At 37.0% G+C, this 24,170-nt stretch overlaps 14 non-coding genes across 14 annotated transcripts; all 14 read right to left on the bottom strand.

Moving 5' to 3' along the window:
- Window positions 1-2,247: 2,247 nt before the first annotated feature.
- On the bottom strand, window positions 2,248-2,366 carry LOC134849175 (5S ribosomal RNA). Its single transcript, XR_010163213.1, has one exon. It is a non-coding gene; the product is annotated as a 5S ribosomal RNA (ribosomal RNA).
- A 1,158-nt stretch (window positions 2,367-3,524) lies between these two features.
- Window positions 3,525-3,643, bottom strand: LOC134849174 (5S ribosomal RNA). The gene has a single exon (XR_010163212.1). It is a non-coding gene; the product is annotated as a 5S ribosomal RNA (ribosomal RNA).
- Window positions 3,644-4,802: 1,159 nt separating this feature from the next.
- On the bottom strand, window positions 4,803-4,920 carry LOC134849221 (5S ribosomal RNA). The gene has a single exon (XR_010163258.1). It is a non-coding gene; the product is annotated as a 5S ribosomal RNA (ribosomal RNA).
- A 1,160-nt stretch (window positions 4,921-6,080) lies between these two features.
- Window positions 6,081-6,198, bottom strand: LOC134849220 (5S ribosomal RNA). Its single transcript, XR_010163257.1, has one exon. It is a non-coding gene; the product is annotated as a 5S ribosomal RNA (ribosomal RNA).
- Window positions 6,199-7,358: 1,160 nt separating this feature from the next.
- Window positions 7,359-7,477, bottom strand: LOC134849009 (5S ribosomal RNA). The gene has a single exon (XR_010163054.1). It is a non-coding gene; the product is annotated as a 5S ribosomal RNA (ribosomal RNA).
- A 1,158-nt stretch (window positions 7,478-8,635) lies between these two features.
- On the bottom strand, window positions 8,636-8,754 carry LOC134850187 (5S ribosomal RNA). The gene has a single exon (XR_010164158.1). It is a non-coding gene; the product is annotated as a 5S ribosomal RNA (ribosomal RNA).
- A 1,160-nt stretch (window positions 8,755-9,914) lies between these two features.
- Window positions 9,915-10,033, bottom strand: LOC134849043 (5S ribosomal RNA). Its single transcript, XR_010163087.1, has one exon. It is a non-coding gene; the product is annotated as a 5S ribosomal RNA (ribosomal RNA).
- Window positions 10,034-11,194: 1,161 nt separating this feature from the next.
- On the bottom strand, window positions 11,195-11,313 carry LOC134849041 (5S ribosomal RNA). Its single transcript, XR_010163085.1, has one exon. It is a non-coding gene; the product is annotated as a 5S ribosomal RNA (ribosomal RNA).
- Window positions 11,314-12,476: 1,163 nt separating this feature from the next.
- LOC134849901 (5S ribosomal RNA) lies at window positions 12,477-12,595 on the bottom strand. The gene has a single exon (XR_010163887.1). It is a non-coding gene; the product is annotated as a 5S ribosomal RNA (ribosomal RNA).
- A 5,793-nt stretch (window positions 12,596-18,388) lies between these two features.
- On the bottom strand, window positions 18,389-18,507 carry LOC134849899 (5S ribosomal RNA). Its single transcript, XR_010163886.1, has one exon. It is a non-coding gene; the product is annotated as a 5S ribosomal RNA (ribosomal RNA).
- Window positions 18,508-19,668: 1,161 nt separating this feature from the next.
- On the bottom strand, window positions 19,669-19,787 carry LOC134848941 (5S ribosomal RNA). The gene has a single exon (XR_010162990.1). It is a non-coding gene; the product is annotated as a 5S ribosomal RNA (ribosomal RNA).
- Window positions 19,788-20,949: 1,162 nt separating this feature from the next.
- LOC134849151 (5S ribosomal RNA) lies at window positions 20,950-21,068 on the bottom strand. The gene has a single exon (XR_010163190.1). It is a non-coding gene; the product is annotated as a 5S ribosomal RNA (ribosomal RNA).
- A 1,156-nt stretch (window positions 21,069-22,224) lies between these two features.
- Window positions 22,225-22,343, bottom strand: LOC134849898 (5S ribosomal RNA). The gene has a single exon (XR_010163885.1). It is a non-coding gene; the product is annotated as a 5S ribosomal RNA (ribosomal RNA).
- Window positions 22,344-23,504: 1,161 nt separating this feature from the next.
- On the bottom strand, window positions 23,505-23,623 carry LOC134850185 (5S ribosomal RNA). The gene has a single exon (XR_010164156.1). It is a non-coding gene; the product is annotated as a 5S ribosomal RNA (ribosomal RNA).
- Window positions 23,624-24,170: the final 547 nt, after the last annotated feature.

Here is a 24,170-nt window from a genome sequence, read left to right as displayed (position 1 = left end):
CGTCCAAATTGGCCGAAATTCGGGTCCCCCCAAATTTTCAACTGATGATTACTCCACGTACACTTGAGCTACAAACGTTGTTTTGGGCTCGTTGGAATTGTCCTGAGCTCAAATTTATGAAACAAGATGAAAAAAATGAACTTTGAAGGAAAAAAAAATAAAAATTTTGAAAATTTCATTTTTTGCACCACGCTCGATTAGGCTTAACTTTTTGGTATCACCGAGATTTCAAAAGCTTATAACTTTGTGTTGGACCGACGAAATTGGTTCATTTTCTCAGTCCCCCAAGATTTGACTATGATCTTGTGATCCAAATAATAAAATTTGGAAATTTTAAAATTTTTTGGCAAGTTATGGCCGTTCGCGCAATTCACCAGGCTCGATTGGGCTTATTTTTTTGACATCACCGAAATTCAAAAGGCTATAACTCAAAGACCCCAAAAGTTATATCCATTATTTTTGACCTATCAGCAGCTGATTGTACACAAAATTGATACTGCAAAAGAAATTTTTCGGTTTTCTTTTGTTTTGGCCAAAATTTGACCCATTGAAAATTTTTGCACCACGCCGCACATCCACTGTAAGTGGCATATGATTGAATACCAGCCAGGATACTGTCAGTTGCTTTTAGCCTAATTGTTGTGATAAACTTATTAAATAGGTAAGTATTCAAATCTATTTGATAAGTTTTCTTTGAATGCACTCTGCGACAGCGGAGGGCAGCCCAATTCTCTTGAAAAATACAAGAAAAAAAATTGCACTAACTTAAAAGTTAGCTTTTAGGCCGATTTTTGTCCAAATTGGCCGAAATTCGGGTCCCCCCAAATTTTCAACTGATGATTACTCCACGTACACTTGAGCTACAAACGTCGTTTTGGGCTCGTTGGAATTGTCCTGAGCTCAAATTTATGAAACAAGATGAAAAAATTGAACTTTGAACGAAAAAAAAAACAAAAATTTTGAAAATTTCATTTTTTGCACCACGCTCGATTAGGCTTAACTTTTTGGTATCATCGAGATTTCAAAAGCTTATAACTTTGTGTTGGACCGACGAAAATGGTTCATTTTCTCAGTCCCCCAAGATTTGACTATGATCTTGTGATCCAAATAAAAAAATTTGGAAATTTTAAAATTTTTGGGCAAGTTATGGCCGTTCGCGCAATTGACCAGGCTCGATTGGGCTTATTTTTTTGACATCACCGAAATTCAAAAGGCTATAACTCAAAGACCCCAAAAGTTATCTCCATTATTTTTGACCTATCAGCAGCTGATTGTACACAAAATTGATACTGCAAAAGAAATTTTTCGGTTTTCTTTTGTTTTGGCCAAAATTTGACCCATTGAAAATTTTTGCACCACGCCGCACATCCACTGTAAGTGGCATATGATTGAATACCAGCCAGGATACTGTCAGTTGCTTTTAGCCTAATTGTTGTGATAAACTTATTAAATAGGTAAGTATTCAAATCTATTTGATAAGTTTTCTTTGAATGCACTCTGCGACAGCGGAGGGCAGCCCAATTCTCTTGAAAAATGCAAGAAAAAAAATTGCACGAACTTAAAAGTTAGCTTTTAGGCCGATTTTCGTCCAAATTGGCCGAAATTCGGGTCCCCCCAAATTTTCAACTGATGATTACTTCACGTACACTTGAGCTACAAACGTCGTTTTGGGCTCGTTGGAATTTTCCTGAGCTCAAATTTATGAAACAAGATGAAAAAAATGAACTTTGAACGAAAAAAAAAACAAAAATTTTGAAAATTTCATTTTTTGCACCACGCTCGATTAGGCTTAACTTTTTGGTATCACCGAGATTTGAAAAGCTTTTAACTTTGTGTTGGACCGACGAAATTGGTTCATTTTCTCAGTCCCCCAAGATTTGACTATGATCTTGTGATCCAAATAATAAAATTTGGAAATTTTAAAATTTTTGGGCAAGTTATGGCCGTTCGCGCAATTCACCAGGCTCGATTGGGCTTATTTTTTTGACATCACCGAAATTCAAAAGGCTATAACTCAAAGACCCCAAAAGTTATCTCCATTATTTTTGACCTATCAGCAGCTGATTGTACACAAAATTGATACTGCAAAAGAAATTTTTCGGTTTTCTTTTGTTTTGGCCAAAATTTGACCCATTGAAAATTTTTGCACCACGCTCGATTAGGCTTAACTTTTTGACATCACCGAACTTTAAACAGCAATAACTCTTAGCGCATAAAAGTAAAAGAATTACTTTTGCTTTAAATAAAAGCCTACAACACCTGGTGTTCCCAGGCGGTCTCCCATCCAACTACTAACCAGGGCCAATGTTGCTTAACTTCGGTGATCGGACGAGAACCGGTGCATTCAACATGGTATGGTCGTAGGCATTTGAGTTACTCCGCTTTCATTTATATCCTTACTAGCTTATGTCTATGTACATTACTTTTAAAACACTCGCCCTCGCGCGAGAGTAAAAATATGCTCTTATACCATGTAAAATTTTGCACGCTCACGTTATAATTTATGCATTTCAAACAAAATACTGAAAATTGACATTGTTTGGAATTTTTTTGGCCCAATGTGTTTTATGGCCAAATCAGCTGGTCAAAACCTATGGAGCGTGTACAAGGTGCCTTGAATGACCATCTATGGCATGATAGCCGCACATCCACTGTAAGTGGCATATGATTGAATACCAGCCAGGATACTGTCAGTTGCTTTTAGCCTAATTGTTGTGATAAAATTATTAAATAGGTAAGTATTCAAATCTATTTTATAAGTTTTCTTTGAATGCACTCTGCGACAGCGGAGGGCAGCCCAATTCTCTTGAAAAATGCAAGAAAAAAAATTGCACTAACGTAAAAGTTAGCTTTTAGGCCGATTTTCGTCCAAAATGGCCGAAATTCGGGTCCCCCCAAATTTTCAACTGATGATTACTCCACGTACACTTGAGCTACAAACATCGTTTTGGGCTCGTTGGATTTTTCCTGAGCTCAAATTTATGAAACAAGATGAAAAAATGAACTTTGAACAAAAAAAAAACAAAAATTTTGAAAATTTCATTTTTGCACCACGCTCGATTAGGCTTAACTTTTTGGTATCACCGAGATTTCAAAAGCTTATAACTTTGTGTTGGACCTACGAAATTGGTTCATTTTCTCATTCCCCCAAGAGTTGACTATGATCTTGTGATCCAAATAATAAAATTTGGAAATTTTAAAATTTTTGGGCAAGTTATGGCCGTTCGCGCAATTCACCAGGCTCGATTGGGCTTATTTTTTTGACATCACCGAAATTCAAAAGGCTATAACTCAAAGACCCCAAAAGTTATCTCCATTATTTTTGACCTATCAGCAGCTGATTGTACACAAAATTGATACTGCAAAATAAATTTTTCGGTTTTCTTTTGTTTTGGCGAAAATTTGACCCATTGAAAATTTTTGCACCACGCTCGATTAGGCTTAACTTTTTGACATCACCGAACTTTAAACAGCAATAACTCTTAGCGCATAAAAGTAAAAGAATTACTTTTGCTTTAAATAAAAGCCTACAACACCTGGTGTTCCCAGGCGGTCTCCCATCCAACTACTAACCAGGGCCAATGTTGCTTAACTTCGGTGATCGGACGAGAACCGGTGCATTCAACATGGTATGGTCGTAGGCTTTTGAGTTACTCCGCTTTCATTTATATCCTTACTAGCTTATGTCTATGTACATTACTTTTAAAAGACTCGCCCTCGCGCGAGAGTAAAAATATGCTCTTATACCATGTAAAATTTTGCACGCTCACGTTATAATTTATGCATTTCAAACAAAATACTGAAAATTGACATTGTTTGGAATTTTTTTGGCCCAATGTGTTTTATGGCCAAATCAGCTGGTCAAAACCTATGGAGCGTGTACAAGGTGCCTTGAATGACCATCTATGGCATGATAGCCGCACATCCACTGTAAGTGGCACATGATTGAATACCAGCCAGGATACTGTCAGTTGCTTTTAGCTAATTGTTGTGATAAACTTATTAAATAGGTAAGTATTCAAATCTATTTGATAAGTTTTCTTTGAATGCACTCTGCGAGAGCGGAGGGCAGCCCAATTCTCTTGAAAAATGCAAGAAAAAAAATTGCACTAACGTAAAAGTTAGCTTTTAGGCCGATTTTTGTCCAAATTGGCCGAAATTCGGGTCCCCCCAAATTTTCAACTGATGATTACTCCACGTACACTTGAGCGACAAACGTCGTTTTGGGCTCGTTGGAATTGTCCTGAGCTCAAATTTATGAAACGAGATGAAAAAAATGAACTTTGAACGAAAAAAAAACAAAAATTTTGAAAATTTCATTTTTTGCACCACGCTCGATTAGGCTTAACTTTTTGGTATCACCGAGATTTCAAAAGCTTATAACTTTGTGTTGGACCGACGAAATTGGTTCATTTTCTCAGTCCCCCAAGATTGGATTATGATCTTGTGATCCAAATAATAAAATTTGGAAATTTTATAATTTTTGGGCAAGTTATGGCCGTTCGCGCAATTCACCAGGCTCGATTGGGCTTATTTTTTTGACATCACCGAAATTCAAAAGGCAATAACTCAAAGACCCCAAAAGTTATCTCCATTATTTTTGACCTATCAGCAGCTGATTGTACACAAAATTGATACTGCAAAAGAAACTTTTCGGTTTTCTTTTGTTTTGGCCAAAATTTGACCCATTGAAAATTTTTGCACCACGCTCGATTAGGCTTAACTTTTTGACATCACCGAACTTTAAACAGCAATAACTCTTAGCGCATAAAAGTAAAAGATTTACTTTTGCTTCAAATAAAAGCCTACAACACCTGGTGTTCCCAGGCGTCTCCCAGCCAAGTACTAACCAGGCCCAATGTTGCTTAACTTCGGTGATCGGACGAGAACCGGTGCATTCAACATGGTATGGTCGTAGGCATTTGAGTTACTCCGCTTTCATTTATATCCTTACTAGCTTATGTCTATGTACATGACTTTTAAAACACTCGCCCTCGCGCGAGAGTAAAAATATGCTCTTATACCATATAAAATTTTGCACGCTCACGTTATAATTTATGCATTTCAAACAAAATACTGAAAATTGACATTGTTTGGAATTTTTTTGGCCCAATGTGTTTTATGGCCAAATCAACTGGTCAAAACCTATGGAGAGTGTACAAGGTGCCTTGAATGACCATCTATGGCATGATTGCCGCACATCCACTGTAAGTGGCATATGATTGAATACCAGCCAGGATACTGTCAGTTGCTTTTAGCCTAATTGTTGTGATAAACTTATTAAATAGGTAAGTATTCAAATCTATTTGATAAGTGTTCTTTGAATGCACTCTGCGACAGCGGAGGGCAGCCCAATTCTCTTGAAAAATGCAAGAAAAAAAATTGCACTAACGTAAAAGTTAGCTTTTAGGCCGATTTTTGTCCAAATTGGCCGAAATTCGGGTCCCCCCAAATTTTCAACTGATGATTACTCCACGTACACTTGAGCGACAAACGTCATTTTGGGCTCGTTGGAATTGTCCTGAGCTCAAATTTATGAAACAAGATGAAAAAAATGAACTTTGAACGAAAAAAAAACAAAAATTTTGAAAATTTCATTTTTTGCACCACGCTCGATTAGGCTTAACTTTTTGGTATCACCGAGATTTCAAAAGCTTATAACTTTGTGTTGGACCGACGAAATTGGTTCATTTTCTCAGTCCCCCAAGATTGGACTATGATCTTGTGATCCAAATAATAAAATTTCGAAATTTTAAAATTTTTGGGCAAGTTATGGCCGTTCGCGCAATTCACCAGGCTCGATTGGGCTTATTTTTTTGACATCACCGAAATTCAAAAGGCTATAACTCAAAGACCCCAAAAGTTATCTCCATTATTTTTGACCTATCAGCAGCTGATTGTACACAAAATTGATACTGCAAAAGAAACTTTTCGGTTTTCTTTTGTTTTGGCCAAAATTTGACCCATTGAAAATTTTTGCACCACGCTCGATTAGGCTTAACTTTTTGACATCACCGAACTTTAAACAGCAATAACTCTTAGCGCATAAAAGTAAAAGAATTACTTTTGCTTTAAATAAAAGCCTACAACACCTGGTGTTCCCAGGCGTCTCCCAGCCAAGTACTAACCAGGCCCAATGTTGCTTAACTTCGGTGATCGGACGAGAACCGGTGCATTCAACATGGTATGGTCGTAGGCATTTGAGTTACTCCGCTTTCATTTATATCCTTACTAGCTTATGTCTACGTACACGACTTTTAAAACACTCGCCCTCGCGCGAGAGTAAAAATATGCTCTTATACCATATAAAATTTTGCACGCTCACGTTATAATTTATGCATTTCAAACAAAATACTGAAAATTGACATTGTTTGGAATTTTTTTGGCCCAATGTGTTTTATGGCCAAATCAGCTGGTCAAAACCTATGGAGCGTGTACAAGGTGCCTTGAATGACCATTTATGGCATGATAGCGGCACATCCACTGTAAGTGGCATATGATTGGATACCAGCCAGGATACTGTTAGTTGCTTTTAGCCTAATTGTTGTGATAAACTTATTAAATAGGTAAGTATTCAAATCTATTTGATAAGTTTTCTTTGAATGCACTCTGCGACAGCGGAGGGCAGCCCAATTCTCTTGAAAAATGCAAGAAAAAAAATTGCACTAACATAAAAGTTAGCTTTTAGGCCGATTTTCGTCCAAAATGGCCGAAATTCGGGTCCCCCCAAATTTTCAACTGATGATTACTCCACGTACACTTGAGCTACAAACGTCGTTTTGTGCTCGTTGGAATTTTCCTGAGCTCAAATTTATGAAACAAGATGAAAAAAATGAACTTTGAACAAAAAAAAAACAAAAATTTTGAAAATTTCATTTTTTGCACCACGCTCGATTAGGCTTAACTTTTTGGTATCACCGAGATTTCAAAAGCTTATAACTTTGTGTTGGACCGACGAAATTGGTTCATTTTCTCAGTCCCCCAAGATTTGATTATGATCTTGTGATCCAAATAATAAAATTTGGAAATTTTAAAATTTTTGGGCAAGTTATGGCCGTTCGCGCAATTCACCAGGCTCGATTGGGCTTATTTTTTTGACATCACCGAAATTCAAAAGGCTATAACTCAAAGACCCCAAAAGTTATCTCCATTATTTTTGACCTATCAGCAGCTGATTGTACACAAAATTGATACTGCAAAAGAAATTTTTCGGTTTTCTTTTGTTTTGGCCAAAATTTGACCCATTGAAAATTTTTGCACCACGCTCGATTAGGCTTAACTTTTTGACATCACCGAACTTTAAACAGCAATAACTCTTAGCGCATAAAAGTAAAAGAATTACTTTTGCTTTAAATAAAAGCCTACAACTCCTGGAGTTCCCAGGCGGTCTCCCATCCAAGTACTAACCAGGCCCAATGTTGCTTAACTTCGGTGATCGGACGAGAACCGGTGCATTCAACATGGTATGGTCGTAGGCATTTGAGTTACTCCGCTTTCATTTATATCCTTACTAGCTTATGTCTATGTACATTACTTTTAAAACACTCGCCCTCGCGCGAGAGTAAAAATATGCTCTTATACCATGTAAAATTTTGCACGCTCACGTTATAATTTATGCATTTCAAACAAAATACTGAAAATTGACATTGTTTGGAATTTTTTTGGCCCAATGTGTTTTATGGCCAAATCAGCTGGTCAAAACCTATGGAGCGTGTACAAGGTGCCTTGAATGACCATCTATGGCATGATAGCCGCACATCCACTGTAAGTGGCATATGATTGAATACCAGCCAGGATACTGTCAGTTGCTTTTAGCCTAATTGTTGTGATAAACTTATTAAATAGGTAAGTATTCAAATCTATTTGATAAGTTTTCTTTTAATGCACTCTGCGACAGCGGAGAGCAGCCCAATTCTCTTGAAAAATGCAAGAAAAAAAATTGCTCAACTTAAAAGTTAGCTTTTAGGCCGATTTTCGTCCAAAATGGCCGAAATTCGGGTCCCCCCAAATTTTCAACTGATGATTACTCCACGTACACTTGAGCTACAAACGTCGTTTTGGGCTCGTTGGAATTGTCCTGAGCTCAAATTTATGAAACGAGATGAAAAAAATGAACTTTGAACGAAAAAAAAACAAAAATTTTGAAAATTTCATTTTTTGCACCACGCTCGATTAGGCTTAACTTTTTGGTATCACCGAGATTTCAAAAGCTTATAACTTTGTGTTGGACGGACGAAATTGGTTCATTTTCTCAGTCCCCCAAGATTTGACTATGATCTTGTGATCCAAATAATAAAATTTGGAAATTTTAAAATTTTTGGGCAAGTTATGGCCGTTCGCGCAATTCACCAGGCTCGATTGGGCTTATTTTTTTGACATCACCGAAATTCAAAAGGCTATAACTCAAAGACCCCAAAAGTTATCTCCATTATTTTTGACCTATCAGCAGCTGATTGAACCAAAATTGATACTGCAAAAGAAATTTTTCGGTTTTCTTTTGTTTTGGCCAAAATTTGACCCATTGAAAATTTTTGCACCACGCTCGATTAGGCTTAACTTTTTGACATCACCGAACTTTAAACAGCAATAACTCTTAGCGCATAAAAGTAAAAGAATTACTTTTGCTTTAAATAAAAGCCTACAACACCTGGTGTTCCCAGGCGGTCTCCCATCCAAGTACTAACCAGGCCCAATGTTGCTTAACTTCGGTGATCGGACGAGAACCGGTGCTTTCAACATGGTATGGTCGTAAGCATTTGAGTTACTCCGCTTTCATTTTTATCCTTACTAGTTTATGTCTATGTACATTACTTTTAAAACACTCGCCCTCGCGCGAGAGTAAAAATATGCTCTTATACCATGTAAAATTTTGCACGCTCACGTTATAATTTATGCATTTCAAACAAAATACTGAAAATTGACATTGTTTGGAATTTTTTTGGCCCAATGTGTTTTATGGCCAAATCAGCTGGTCAAAACCTATGGAGCGTGTACAAGGTGCCGTGAATGACCATCTATGGCATGATAGCCGCACATCCACTGTAAGTGGCATATGATTGAATACCAGCCAGGATACTGTCAGTTGCTTTTAGCCTAATTGTTGTGATAAACTTATTAAATAGGTTAGTATTCAAATCTATTTGATAAGTTTTCTTTGAACGCACTCTGCGACAGCGGAGGGCAGCCCAATTCTCTTGAAAAATGCAAGAAAAAAAATTGCTCTAACTTAAAAGTTAGCTTTTAGGCCGATTTTCGTCCAAAATGGCCGAAATTCGGGTCCCCCAAATTTTCAACTGATGATTACTCCACGTACACTTGAGCTACAAACGTCGTTTTGGGCTCGTTGGAATTATCCTGAGCTCAAATTTATGAAACAGGATGAAAAAAAATGAACTTTGAACGAAAAAAAAAACAAAAAATTTGAAAATTTCATTTTTTGCACCACGCTCGATTAGGCTTAACTTTTTGGTAACACCGAGATTTCAAAAGCTTATAACTTTGTGTTGGACGGACGAAATTGGTTCATTTTCTCAGTCCCCCAAGATTTGACTATGATCTTGTGATCCAAATATTAAAATATGGAAATTTTAAAATTTTTGGGCAAGTTATGGCCGTTCGCGCAATTCACCAGGCTCGATTGGGCTTATTTTTTTGACATCACCGAAATTCAAAAGGCTATAACTCAAAGACCCCAAAAGTTATCTCCATTATTTTTGACCTATCAGCAGCTGATTGTACCAAAATTGATACTGCAAAAGAAATTTTTCGGTTTTCTTTTGTTTTGGCCAAAATTTGACCCATTGAAAATTTTTGCACCACGCTCGATTAGGCTTAACTTTTTGACATCACCGAACTTTAAACAGCAATAACTCTTAGCGCATAAAAGTAAAAGAATTACTTTTGCTTTAAATAAAAGCCTACAACACCTGGTGTTCCCAGGCGGTCTCCCATCCAAGTACTAACCAGGCCCAATGTTGCTTAACTTCGGTGATCGGACGAGAACCGGTGCTTTCAACATGATATGGTCGTAAGCATTTGAGTTACTCCGCTTTCATTTTTATCCTTACTAGCTTATGTCTATGTACATTACTTTTAAAACACTCGCCCTCGCGCGAGAGTAAAAATATGCTCTTATACCATGTAAAATTTTGCACGCTCACGTTATAATTTATGCATTTCAAACAAAATACTGAAAATTGACATTGTTTGGAAGTTTTTTGGCCCAATGTGTTTTATGGCCAAATCAGCTGGTCAAAACCTATGGAGCGTGTACAAGGTGCCTTGAATGACCATCTATGGCATGATAGCCGCACATCCACTGTAAGTGGCATATGATTGAATACCAGCCAGGATACTGTCAGTTGCTTTTAGCCTAATTGTTGTGATAAACTTATTAAATAGGTAAGTATTCAAATTTATTTGATAAGTTTTCTTTGAATGCACTCTGCGACAGCGGAGGGCAGCCCAATTCTCTTGAAAAATGCAAGAAAAAAAATTGCACTAACGTAAAAGTTAGCTTTTAGGCCGATTTTCGTCCAAAATGGCCGAAATTCGGGTCCCCCCAAAGTTTCAACTGATGATTACTCCACGTAAACTTGAGCTACAAACGTCATTTTGGGCTCGTTGGAATTGTCCTGAGCTCAAATTTATGAAACAAGATGAAAAAAAATGAACTTTGAACGAAAAAAAAAACAAAAAATTTGAAAATTTCATTTTTTGCACCACGCTCGATTAGGCTTAACTTTTTGGTATCACCGAGATTTCAAAAGCTTATAACTTTGTGTTGGACGGACGAAATTGGTTCATTTTCTCAGTCCCCCAAGATTTGACTATGATCTTGTGATCCAAATATTAAAATATGGAAATTTTAAAATTTTTGGGCAAGTTATGGCCGTTCGCGCAATTCACCAGGCTCGATTGGGCTTATTTTTTTGACATCACCGAAATTCAAAAGGCTATAACTCAAAGACCCCAAAAGTTATCTCCATTATTTTTGACCTATCAGCAGCTGATTGTACCAAAATTGATACTGCAAAAGAAATTTTTCGGTTTTCTTTTGTTTTGGCCAAAATTTGACCCATTGAAAATTTTTGCACCACGCTCGATTAGGCTTAACTTTTTGACATCACCGAACTTTAAACAGCAATAACTCTTAGCGCATAAAAGTAAAAGAATTACTTTTGCTTTAAATAAAAGCCTACAACACCTGGTGTTCCCAGGCGGTCTCCCATCCAAGTACTAACCAGGCCCAATGTTGCTTAACTTCGGTGATCGGACGAGAACCGGTGCTTTCAACATGATATGGTCGTAAGCATTTGAGTTACTCCGCTTTCATTTTTATCCTTACTAGCTTATGTCTATGTACATTACTTTTAAAACACTCGCCCTCGCGCGAGAGTAAAAATATGCTCTTATACCATGTAAAATTTTGCACGCTCACGTTATAATTTATGCATTTCAAACAAAATACTGAAAATTGACATTGTTTGGAATTTTTTTGGCCCAATGTGTTTTATGGCCAAATCAGCTGGTCAAAACCTATGGAGCGTGTACAAGGTGCCTTGAATGACCATCTATGGCATGATAGCCGCACATCCACTGTAAGTGGCATATGATTGAATAACAGCCAGGATACTGTCAGTTGCTTTTAGCCTAATTGTTGTGATAAACTTATTAAATAGGTTAGTATTCAAATCTATTTGATAAGTTTTCTTTGAACGCACTCTGCGACAGCGGAGGGCAGCCCAATTCTCTTGAAAAATGCAAGAAAAAAAAATTGCTCTAACTTAAAAGTTAGCTTTTAGGCCGATTTTCGTCCAAAATGGCCGAAATTCGGGTCCCCCAAATTTTCAACTGATGATTACTCCACGTACACTTGAGCTACAAACGTCGTTTTGGGCTCGTTGGAATTTTCCTGAGCTCAAATTTATGAAACGAGATGAAAAAAAATGAACTTTGAACGAAAAAAAAAAACAAAAAGTTTGAAAATTTCATTTTTTGCACCACGCTCGATTAAGCTTAACTTTTTGGTGTCACCGAGATTTCAAAAGCTTATAACTATGTGTTGGACCGACGAAATTGGTTCATTTTCTCAGTCCCCCAAGATTTGACTATGATCTTGTGATCCAAATAAAAAAATTTGGAAAATTTAAAATTTTTGGGCAAGTTATGGCCGTTCGCGCAATTCACCAGGCTCGATTGGGCTTATTTTTTTGACATCACCGAAATTCAAAAGGCTATAACTCAAAGACCCCAAAAGTTATCTCCATTTTTTTTGACCTATCAGCAGCTGATTGTACACAAAATTGATACTGCAAAAGAAATTTTTCGGTTTTCTTTTGTTTTGGCCAAAATTTGACCCATTGAAAATTTTTGCACCACGCTCGATTAGGCTTAACTTTTTGACATCACCGAACTTTAAACAGCAATAACTCTTAGCGCATAAAAGTAAAAGAATTACTTTTGCTTTAAAAAAAAGCCTACAACACCTGGTGTTCCCAGGCGGTCTCCCATCCAAGTACTAACCAGGCCCAATGTTGCTTAACTTCGGTGATCGGACGAGAACCGGTGCATTCAACATGGTATGGTCGTAGGCATTTGAGTTACTCCGCTTTCATTTATATCCTTACTAGCTTATGTCTATGTACATTACTTTTAAAACACTCGCCCTCGCGCGAGAGTAAAAATATGCTTTTATACCATGTAAAATTTTGCACGCTCACGTTATAATTTATGCATTTCAAACAAAATACTGAAAATTGACATTGTTTGGAATTTTTTTGGCCCATTGTGTTTTATGGCCAAATCAGCTGGTCAAAACCTATGGAGCGTGTACAAGGTGCCTTGAATGACCATCTATGGCATAATAGCCGCACATGCACTGTAAGTGGCATATGATTGAATACCAGCCAGGATACTGTCAGTTGCTTTTAGCCTAATTGTTGTGATAAACTTATTAAATATGTAAGTTTTCAAATCTTTATCAGAAACCCCAATGAGAGCGCTGAAACTGACCTGAGGCAGTGGTCATTCAACGCTGTCAAAACTCGGCCATTCAAATGGCTCGATCTACCCTTCAACGCGCATGTCCCGTCAATTCATTCCTGCAGTCTATGCAAGGAAGAGAAAAAGCCTTATATTGGTCATGATGATTCCTGGTGTCGGATCAGGAGACAACAACCACCAGAGTTCAACCAGACGACATCTGATTTGGCCACAAGCAATTCTGCTGATGGGACTCCGGCCTCTGAGGGCCGAATGGATGAGGAGGACTGGCATGTGATGAAGGCGCGCAGTAGCCTCAGAAGGAGTGGGGCGTTCAGCCGCCAGAAATCACAGAGACGACACATCAGCCCAGACGCGGAGAAGCAGACTCCATCAAAACTGCAAAAAAGAGAACAACAGGTATCGAGTCTAAAAATTTCTCATACATAAACTTTTTCATAATGTTGTGCTTTACATTTCTAAAGAGCAGCGGTTTCACTGAGAAGCTGAAACCTCTAGGCATCCTTGTTCCAATAAGAAAGCCAGAACGTGGGAAAACGTCGCATAAACACTACATTTTAGGTCTAAAATTTAAAAAACTAGACGCTCTAACCTCTAAAAAAACAGTCTTTTTCGTTAATAGAGGTCTGAGCTTTAAACTCCAGACAAGCAGTTTGCATAGTTCAGTACTATTGTCTACATTTTTTACCCTTAATTGGAATTTTGACACATTTTTTGAAAGTCAAAATGCTTTGACCTTTAAAATTTTTGAATCATGCAACGTTTGCTGCAAGAGGTATGTCAATCTCCTCAGCAAAGCCTTTTCAGACCTTGGTGGTCTAGTCAATTGTTTGACTGGACACCGGAGAGACGTGAAAGTTTTCTTGGGGATTGGTAATGCAAGACATCACTTACTGGTACATTTAACCTTGACTTACATCGTAATAACGGCTAAGACGAAATTAGTAACTTTGCATGCGATTTGCATAGGAAAAACTTATAACTTAGTCAAGACGTGCCTGTTTTCAGAACGTCCTAGAGGTTATAAGGACCACATCAGTATGAATTGCATCTATATTGACCTCAGCAAGCCAAATTTTGAAAGAAAATTACGACATGACTACGTTATAGCATTTCCAGAATCAAAACTGTATGTATTAAGCTTAAAAGAAACCGGCTATCTTTAACTATTCAAATTCGCATGCAAAATTATTTCCAACAGACTTATAATCTAGTCATGACGTGCTTTTATACATTAAACTGTAGAGGTCTAGGTAACCACCTCAAACTTCTAGGCATCCTGGTTGACCTCAATAAGCCAAAACATGGGGGGAAATTACATCATGACTACGTTATAGCGTTACAAGAAATAAAATTGTATGTATTAAGCTCAAAGCATAAGGCCATTTTGACCAGCTATAATTTGAATTATCTAATCTAGCCATGCAACCAAAATAACTCAGGAGGTTTACTTTTATTATTTCCCAATAAATGGAAAATTCAGAGTTTTTACCAAAGCCACATGGCTTTGGCTCTGAAAGAGTCAGAATCTGGCAGCATTTACTGCTCTAAATATATATATATATATCAATCCCCTCAGAAAGGAGAGATACATTGATTTTGATTAGGGGTGAGTTTAACTGCCGATCAAGTTCTGAATTATGCAATCTTGCATTACATCGTAGTGACCGGCGGGTCCAAAGATATCACATAATTTGCAACATTTTCGAATCAATTGGATGCTTTGACCTTTTCAAGGTCTGGAACAAAGTGTATCCCACCCATTTTAACCAAAAATCAAAATCCGAATCGCGTCTAGACTACATTTTTAGCAATAAAATTGACGAAATAACGACCTTGACTACATTATACACAAATTATAGCGACCATAATGCATTACATGCATGTTTTTCAAATTTTCAAGATTTTATGCATGTAAATGGCCAAAGTTACTGGAAATTGAATTATAACGTAGTTAGAGAGCACAATAAGCCTTCAGAACTGGTAGAAACACTCCAGGGGCTGTCTGATGAGTCTCTGAAACTGCCATTATCAGGGACATACGACAAATTTAAAGCCAGACTTCGTGACTGGTTGCGTTTTTTATGCATTAATGGCCATAGACAATTGAATAAAGATATCGCCCCTTACATACAAAGTAGTACGCCTGCAGATATACATTCCATCAATTCAGAGACAACCAGACAGCCCCAGTTGGCCACTAGACAGGCCAACTGTCCTTACTCTTCTCTCCGAGATGAGATGGACTTGAGGACCAAATTTAAGTCCATTCGTGGATTTTATTTGGACATCAACCATGGTGATTCGGGTGCGCTTAAATCACTGCTAAGTTACTTCAAAGTTAATAAAAGTATTAAGCAAATAAAGCTGAAAAGTGGTGAAATTTCCAATGACATTGATGAAATTTTGAACGAATTCTCGAGCTTTTACTCCAATATTTACTTTAAAAAAACGGTTGCTGACGCCAACTACGCACCCAGGGAGGAGCTTTTGAATGTTTTTAAGCTGCGGAATTCAAAACGAATAAAGAAAATTAACAAAATGTTTAATAGTTCGCCAATAGGTGAAGAGGAAGTGAAGCAAGCTATAAATAAATTAAATAAAAATAGCGCACCTGGATCTGATGGTCTTACTTCAGACTTGTATAAAAGCCACTCAAATTTTTTTGCTCCGTTGCTCGCTGAATTATTTAACTCGATGTGCTACAGTAAAGCGGCACCTAGGTCATTTCTCATTTCAATAATAAAACTCATCCCAAAAATTGAAAACAGTTTAAATGTGGACGAATTCCGACCAATAAGCCTCCTTAACACTGATCTCAAAATTCTTTCCCATGTTCTGGCATCTCGTTTAAGAGACCCTTTAAATAATCTAATACGCAAACATCAACTTGCTTATTTTCCAAAGCGCAGTATTCATACAGCCATAATTAAGGCTAGATTAGCTCAAGAAAAACTCGGAAAATCAAATTGTGTGGTAGCCATCGATTTCAGTAAGGCTTTTTAACGAATGGACCGTGATTACATTTTGAACGTTTTAACAGCCATAGGCTGTCCAGAAATCATAACTTCTTTGATATCCATCATATATACTGATACCAAAGCGATGATAGAAATAGGTGGCTACCTATCACGATCAATTAGAGTCGACAATGGGGTTAAACAAGGATGCCCTCTTTCGGCGCTTTTGTTCATTTTAGGAATGGAACCTTTACTCCAAATCATACGCTATAATAATTCTATCAAATCCAACCAAGCACTTAAAATTGTGGCCTACGCCGATGATATTAGTGTTTTCATTAAACGCGCTTGTATCGGAAATTTACATGATGAAATCAATAAGTTCACTTTGGTATCAAAACTTGCTATAAATGTAGATAAAACCAAAGTTCTGAGTTTAGGTTTCGTGCATAAACAGTTGAAGAAAGTATCAGCCCTTAAATTATTAGGCATACGCTTAAGCTTGAATGATTCATTGAAAATTAAAACCAAGATATTGGAAGATACGATTAATAATTCAGCTAAATTCAGCTTAAAATGTATGACTATCCGGGCGCGAAGCCTGAATATTGAGACTTTTGTGACATCAAGACTCGTATATGTGATGAGGCACTTGGAGTTGACAAAAACTTTCATTGATAGGTTAGAAATGAAATTGATTAACAGTGTATGGCTTGGAGGAAAACATTCAATCAATAAGCAGATCTTATACCTTCCAGTCAATAATGGAGACACAGGCTTCAAAAATTTAAATTTTTATATTGCGGCTGCAAAAATTTTCGACATGGTATCCCTACTTAATACCTTGGGTAGCAACAAAGAAGTGATCTACTTCAAAAAATCTAAGATTTTCAGATCCTTCAAAAATTTCTTAATTAAAAAAAACATTTTCATTCTCGAGTTTGCTCGAGATAGTTTTCAGCTAGTTCAAAATGGAAAAGTAATTGATCCTTTGAAGATGAACATATCTAGTCTTTATGCAGAGTTGATGCTTCCAAATTATAAAACGAAGGTTATAGCTAGAAAAATTGCGAATTTCTACCCGGATCTTAATCTATCAGACAAAACTTTGATTTTTCAATTCCTAACCAAAATATGGAAACATAAAAAGTTCACCCCCCTAGATAAAAACATTCTCTACTTATTTTTCTTAAACAGTTATCTGGATAAGCCCAGGAAATGGATTAAAAATTTGGTGGACCACCCTCTTTGTTACTCTTGTGAAAGAGAGTTCGAAACCTTGCAACATTTGTTTTTCGCTTGTGAAAACTGCTCTACTTTTAAAGAAAAACTTAATTTCAATTCAATAAAAGATCTGCTTGTTGAAGAAAATGTAATAGGCATCAAATACATTGTAGCTAAGCTGATATCATCATGGTGTCAAGATACATCTGAATATCTCAAAAAACTTGGTTCCATTCCATAAAATGATTATCTTCATGGTGTATTATATTACATTTGATGTCGTATTGTTTTTCTGCTAACTGTAATTAAATATGTGTAACTAATTGCTTTCCTTTTTTGTAATTTGTAATTATAATCGTTAATAAATTATTTGAAAGCCTAATTGTTGTGATAAACTTATTAAATAGGTAAGTATTCAAATCTATTTGATAAGTTTTCTTTGAATGCACTCTGCGACAGCGGAGGGCAGCCCAATTCTCTTGAAAAATGCAAGAAAAAAATTGCACTAACTGAAAAGTTAGCTTTTAGGCCGATTTTCGTCCAAAATGGCCGAAATTCGGGTCCCCCCAAATTTTCAACTGATGATTACTCCACGTACACTTGAGCTACAAACGTCGTTTTGGGCTATTTGGAATTGTCCTGAGCTCAAATTTATGAAACGAGATGAAAAATATGAACTTTGAACGAAAAAAAAAACAAAAATTTTGAAAATTTCATTTTTTGCACCACGCTCGATTAGGCTTAACTTTTTGGTATCACCGAGATTTCAAAAGCTTATAACTTTGTGTTGGACCGACGAAATTGGTTCATTTTCTCAGTCCCCCAAGATTTGACTATGATCTTGTGATCCAAATAATAAAATTTGGAAATTTTAAAAGTTTTGGGCAAGTTATGGCCGTTCGCGCAATTCACCAGGCTCGATTGGGCTTATTTTTTTGACATCACCGAAATTCAAAAGGCTATAGCTCAAAGACCCCAAAAGTTATCTCCACTATTTTTGACCTATCAGCAGCTGATTGTACACAAAATTGATACTGCAAAAGAAATTTTTCGGTTTTCTTTTGTTTTGGCCAAAATTTGACCCATTGAAAATTTTTGCACCACGCTCGATTAGGCTTAACTTTTTGACATCACCGAACTTTAAACAGCAATAACTCTTAGCGCATAAAAGTAAAAGAATTACTTTTGCTTTAAATAAAAGCCTACAACACCTGGTGTTCCCAGGCGGTCTCCCATCCAAGTACTAACCAGGCCCAATGTTGCTTAACTTCGGTGATCGGACGAGAACCGGTGCATTCAACATGGTATGGTCGTAGGCATTTGAGTTACTCCGCTTTCATTTATATCCTTACTAGCTTATGTCTATGTACATTACTTTTAAAACACTCGCCCTCGCGCGAGAGTAAAAATATGCTCTGATACCATGTAAAATTTTGCACGCTCACGTTATAATTTATGCATTTCAAACAAAATACTGAAAATTGACATTGTTTGGAATTTTTTTGGCCCAATGTGTTTTATGGCCAAATCAGCTGGTCAAAACGTATGGAGCGTGTACAAGGTGCCTTGAATGACCATCTATGGCATGATAGGCGCACATCCACTGTAAGTGGCATATGATTGAATACCAGCCAGGATACTGTCAGTTGCTGTTAGCCTAATTGTTGTGATAAACTTATTAAATAGGTAAGTATTCAAATCTATTTGATAAGTTTTCTTTGAATGCACTCTGCGACAGCGGAAGGCAGCCCAATTCTCTTGAAAAATGCAAGAAAAAAAATTGCACTAACGTAAAAGTTAGCTTTTAGGCCGATTTTCGTCCAAAATGGCCGAAATTCGGGTCCCCCCAAAGTTTCAACTGATGATTACTCCACGTACACTTGAGCTACAAACGTCGTTTTGGGCTCGTTGGAGTTGTCCTGAGCTCAAATTTATGAAACAAGATGAAAAAAAATGAACTTTGAACAAAAAAAAAACAAAAATTTTGAAAATTTCATTTTTTGCACCACGCTCGATTAGGCTTAACTTTTTTGGTATCACCGAGATTTCAAAAGCTTATAACTTTGTGTTGGACCGACGAAATTGGTTCATTTTTTCAGTCCCCCAAGATTTGACTATGATCTTGTGATCCAAATAATAAAATTTGGAAATTTTAAAATTTTTGGGCAAGTTATGGCCGTTAGCGCAATTCACCAGGCTCGATTGGGCTTATTTTTTTGACATCACCGAAATTCAAAAGGCTATAACTCAAAGACCCCAAAAGTTATATCCATTTTTTTGACCTATCAGCAGCTGATTGTACACAAAATTGATACTGCAAAAGAAATTTTTCGGTTTTCTTTTGTTTTGGCCAAAATTTGACCCATTGAAAATTTTTGCACCACGCTCGATTAGGCTTAACTTTTTGACATCACCGAACTTTAAACAGCAATAACTCTTAGCGCATAAAAGTAAAAGAATTACTTTTGCTTTAAATAAAAGCCTACAACACCTGGTGTTCCCAGGCGGTCTCCCATCCAAGTACTAAACAGGCCCAATGTTGCTTAACTTCGGTGATCGGACGAGAACCGGTGCATTCAACATGGTATGGTCGTAGGCATTTGAGTTACTCCGCTTTCATTTATATCCTTACTATCTTATGTCTATGTACATTACTTTTAAAACACTCGCCCTCGCGCGAGAGTAAAAATATGTTTTTATACCATCTAAAATTTTGCACGCTCACGTTATAATTTATGCATTTCAAACAAAATACTGAAAATTGACATTGTTTGGAATTTTTTTGGCCCAATGTGTTTTATGGCCAAATCAGCTGGTCAAAACCTATGGAGCGTGTACAAGGTGCCTTGAATGACCATCTATGGCATGATAGCCGCACATCCACTGTAAGTGGCATATGATTGAATACCAGCCAGGATACTGTCAGTTGCTTTTAGCCTAATTGTTGTGATAAACTTATTAAATAGGTAAGTATTCAAATCTATTTGATAAGTTTTCTTTGAATGCACTCTGCGACAGCGGAGGGCAGCCCAATTCTCTTGAAAAATGCAAGAAAAAAATTGCACTAACGTAAAAGTAAGCTTTTAGGCCGATTTTCGTCCAAAATGGCCGAAATTCGGGTCCCCCCAAATTTTCAACTGATGATTACTCCACGTACACTTGAGCTACAAACGTCGTTTTGGGCTCGTTGGAATTGTCCTGAGCTCAAATTTATGAAACAAGATGAAAAAAAATGAACTTTGAACGAAAAAAAAAAACAAAAATTTTGAAAATTTCATTTTTTGCACCACGCTCGATTAGGCTTAACTTTTTGGTATCACCGAGATTTCAAAAGCTTATAACTTTGTGTTGGACCGACGAAATTGGTTCATTTTCTCAGTCCCCCAAGATTTGACTATGATCTTGTGATCCAAATAATAAAATTTGGAAATTTAAAAATTTTTGGGCAAGTTATGGCCGTTCGCGCAATTCACCAGGCTCGATTGGGCTTATTTTTTTGACATCACCGAAATTCAAAAGGCTATAACTCAAAGACCCCAAAAGTTATCTCCATTATTTTTGACCTATCAGCAGCTGATTGTACACAAAATTGATACTGCAAAAGAAATTTTTCGGTTTTCTTTTGTTTTGGCCAAAATTTGACCCATTGAAAATTTTTGCACCACGCTCGATTAGGCTTAACTTTTTGACATCACCGAACTTTAAACAGCAATAACTCTTAGCGCTTAAAAGTAAACGAATTACTTTTGCTTTAAATAAAAGCCTACGACACCTGGTGATCCCAGGCGGTCTCCCATCCAAGTACTAACCAGGCCCAATGTTGCTTAACTTCGGTGATCGGAAGAGAACCGGTGCATTCAACATGGTATGGTCGTAGGCATTTGAGTTACTCCGCTTTCATTTATATCCTTCCTAGCTTATGTCTATGTAAATTACTTTTAAAACAGTCGCCCTCGCGCGAGAGTAAAAATATGCTCTTATACCATGTAAAATTTTGCACGCTCACGTTATAATTTATGCATTTCAAACAAAATACTGAAAATTGACATTGTTTGGAATTTTTTTGGCCCAATGTGTTTTATGGCCAAATCAGCTGGTCAAAACCTATGGAGCGTGTACAAGGTGCCTTGAATGACCATCTATGGCATGATAGCCGCACATCCACTGTAAGTGGCATATGATTGAATACCAGCCAGGATACTGTCAGTTGCTTTTAGCCTAATTGTTGTGATAAACTTATTAAGTAGGTAAGTATTCAAATCTATTTGATAAGTTTTCTTTGAATGCACTCTGCGACAGCGGAGGGCAGCCCAATTCTCTTGAAAAATGCAAGAAAAAAAATTGCACTAACAAGTTAGCTTTTAGGCCGATTTTCGTCCAAAATGGCCGAAATTCGGGTCTCCCCAAAATTTCAACTGATGATTACTCCACGTACACTTGAGCTACAAACGTCGTTTTGGGCTCGTTGGAATTGTCCTGAGCTCAAATTTATGAAACAAGATGAAAAAATGAACTTTGAACGGAAAAAAAAACTAAAATTTTGAAAATTTCATTTTTTGCACCACGCTCGATTAGGCTTAACTTTTTGGTATCACCGAGATTTCAAAAGCTTATAACTTTGTGTTGGACCCACGAAATTGGTTCATTTTCTCAGTCCCCCAAGATTTGACTATGATCTTGTGATCCAAATAATAAAATTTGGAATTTTTAAAAGTTTTGGGCAAGTTATGGCCGTTCGCGCAATTCACCAGGCTCGATTGGGCTTATTTTTTTGACATCACCGAAATTCAAAAGGCTATAACTCAAAGACCCCAAAAGTTATCTCCATTATTTTTGACCTATCAGCAGCTGATTGTACACAAAATTGATACTGCAAAAGAAATTTTTCGGTTTTCTTTTGTTTTGGCCAATATTTGACCCATTGAAAATTTTTGCACCACGCTCGATTAGGCTTAACTTTTTGACATCACCGAACTTTAAACAGCAATAACTCTTAGCGCATAAAAGTAAAAGAGTTACTTTTGCTTCAAATAAAAGCCTACAACACCTGGTGTTCCCAGGCGGTCTCCCATCCAAGTACTAACCAGGCCCAATGTTGCTTAACTTCGGTGATCGGACGAGAACCGGTGCATTCAACATGGTATGGTCGTAGGCATTTGAGTTACTCCGCTATCATTTTTATCCTTACTAGCTTATGTCTATGTACATTACTTTTAAAACACTCGCCCTCGCGCGAGAGTAAAAAAATGCTCTTATACCATGTACAATTTTGCACGCTCACGTTATAATTTATGCATTTCAAACAAAATACTGAAAATTGACATTGTTTGGAATTTTTTCGGCCCAATGTGTTTTATGGCCAAATCAGCTGGTCAAAACCTATGGAGCGTGTACAAGGTGCCTTGAATGACCATCTATGGCATGATAGCCGCACATCCACTGTAAGTGGCATATGATTGAATACCAGCCAGGATACTGTCAGTTGCTTTTAGCCTAATTGTTGTGATAAAATTATTAAATAGGTAAGTATTCAAATCTATTTTATAAGTTTTCTTTGAATGCACTCTGCGACAGCGGAGGGCAGCCCAATTCTCTTGAAAAATGCAAGAAAAAAAATTGCACTAACGTAAAAGTTAGCTTTTAGGCCGATTTTCGTCCAAAATGGCCGAAATTCGGGTCCCCCCAAATTTTCAACTGATGATTACTCCACGTACACTTGAGCTACAAACGTCGTTTTGGGCTCGTTGGAATTTTCCTGAGCTCAAATTTATGAAACAAGATGAAAAAAATGAACTTTGAACGAAAAAAAAAACAAAAATTTTGAAAATTTCATTTTTTGCACCACGCTCGATTAGGCTTAACTTTTTGGTATCACCGGGATTTCAAAAGCTTATAACTTTGTGTTGGACCGACGAAATTGGTTCATTTTCTCAGTCCCCCAAGATCTGAATATGATCTTGTGATCCAAATAATAAAATTTGGAAATTTTAAAATTTTTGGGCAAGTTATGGCCGTTCGCGCAATTCACCAGGCTCGATTGGGCTTATTTTTTTGACATCACCGAAATTCAAAAGACTATAACTCAAAGACCCCAAAAGTTATCTCCTTTATTTTTGACCTATCAGCAGCTGATTGTACACAAAATTGATACTGCAAAAGAAATTTTTCGGTTTTCTTTTGTTTTGGCCAAAATTTGACCCATTGAAAATTTTTGCACCACTCTCGATTAGGCTTAACTTTTTGACATCACCGAACTTTAAACAGCAATAACTCTTAGCGCATAAAATTAAAAGAATTACTTTTGCTTTAAATAAATGCCTACAACACCTGGTGTTCCCAGGCGGTCTCCCATCCAAGTACTAACCAGGCCCAATGTTGCTTAACTTCGGTGATCGGACGAGAACCGGTGCATTCAACATGGTATGGTCGTAGGCATTTGAGTTACTCCGCTTTCATTTATATCCTTACTAGCTTATGTCTATGTACATTACTTTTAAAACACTCGCCCTCGCGCGAGAGTAATAATATGCTCTTATACCATGTAAAATTTTGCACGCTCACGTTATAATTTATGCATTTCAAACAAAATACTGAAAATTGACATTGTTTGGAATTTTTTTGGCCCAATGTGTTTTATGGCCAAATCAGCTGGTCAAAACCTATGGAGCGTGTACAAGGTGCCTTGAATGACCATCTATGGCATGATAGCCGCACATCCACTGTATGTGGCATATGATTGAATACCAGCCAGGATACTGTCAGTTGCTTTTAGCCTAATTGTTGTGATAAACTTATTAAATAGGTAAGTATTCAAATTTATTTGATAAGTTTTCTTTGAATGCACTCTGCGACAGCGGAGGGCAGCCCAATTCTCTTGAAAAATGCAAGAAAAAAAATTGCACTAACGTAAAAGTTAGCTTTTAGGCCGATTTTCGTCCAAAATGGCCGAAATTCGGGTCCCCCCAAATTTTCAACTGATGA

Source organism: Symsagittifera roscoffensis, chromosome 6 (assembly GCF_963678635.1).
Source record: "Symsagittifera roscoffensis chromosome 6, txSymRosc1.1, whole genome shotgun sequence".
Lineage (NCBI taxonomy): Eukaryota > Metazoa > Xenacoelomorpha > Acoela > Convolutidae > Symsagittifera > Symsagittifera roscoffensis.
Note: the sequence above shows the minus strand (reverse complement) of the source record. Positions and strands in the feature narration are given on the sequence as shown.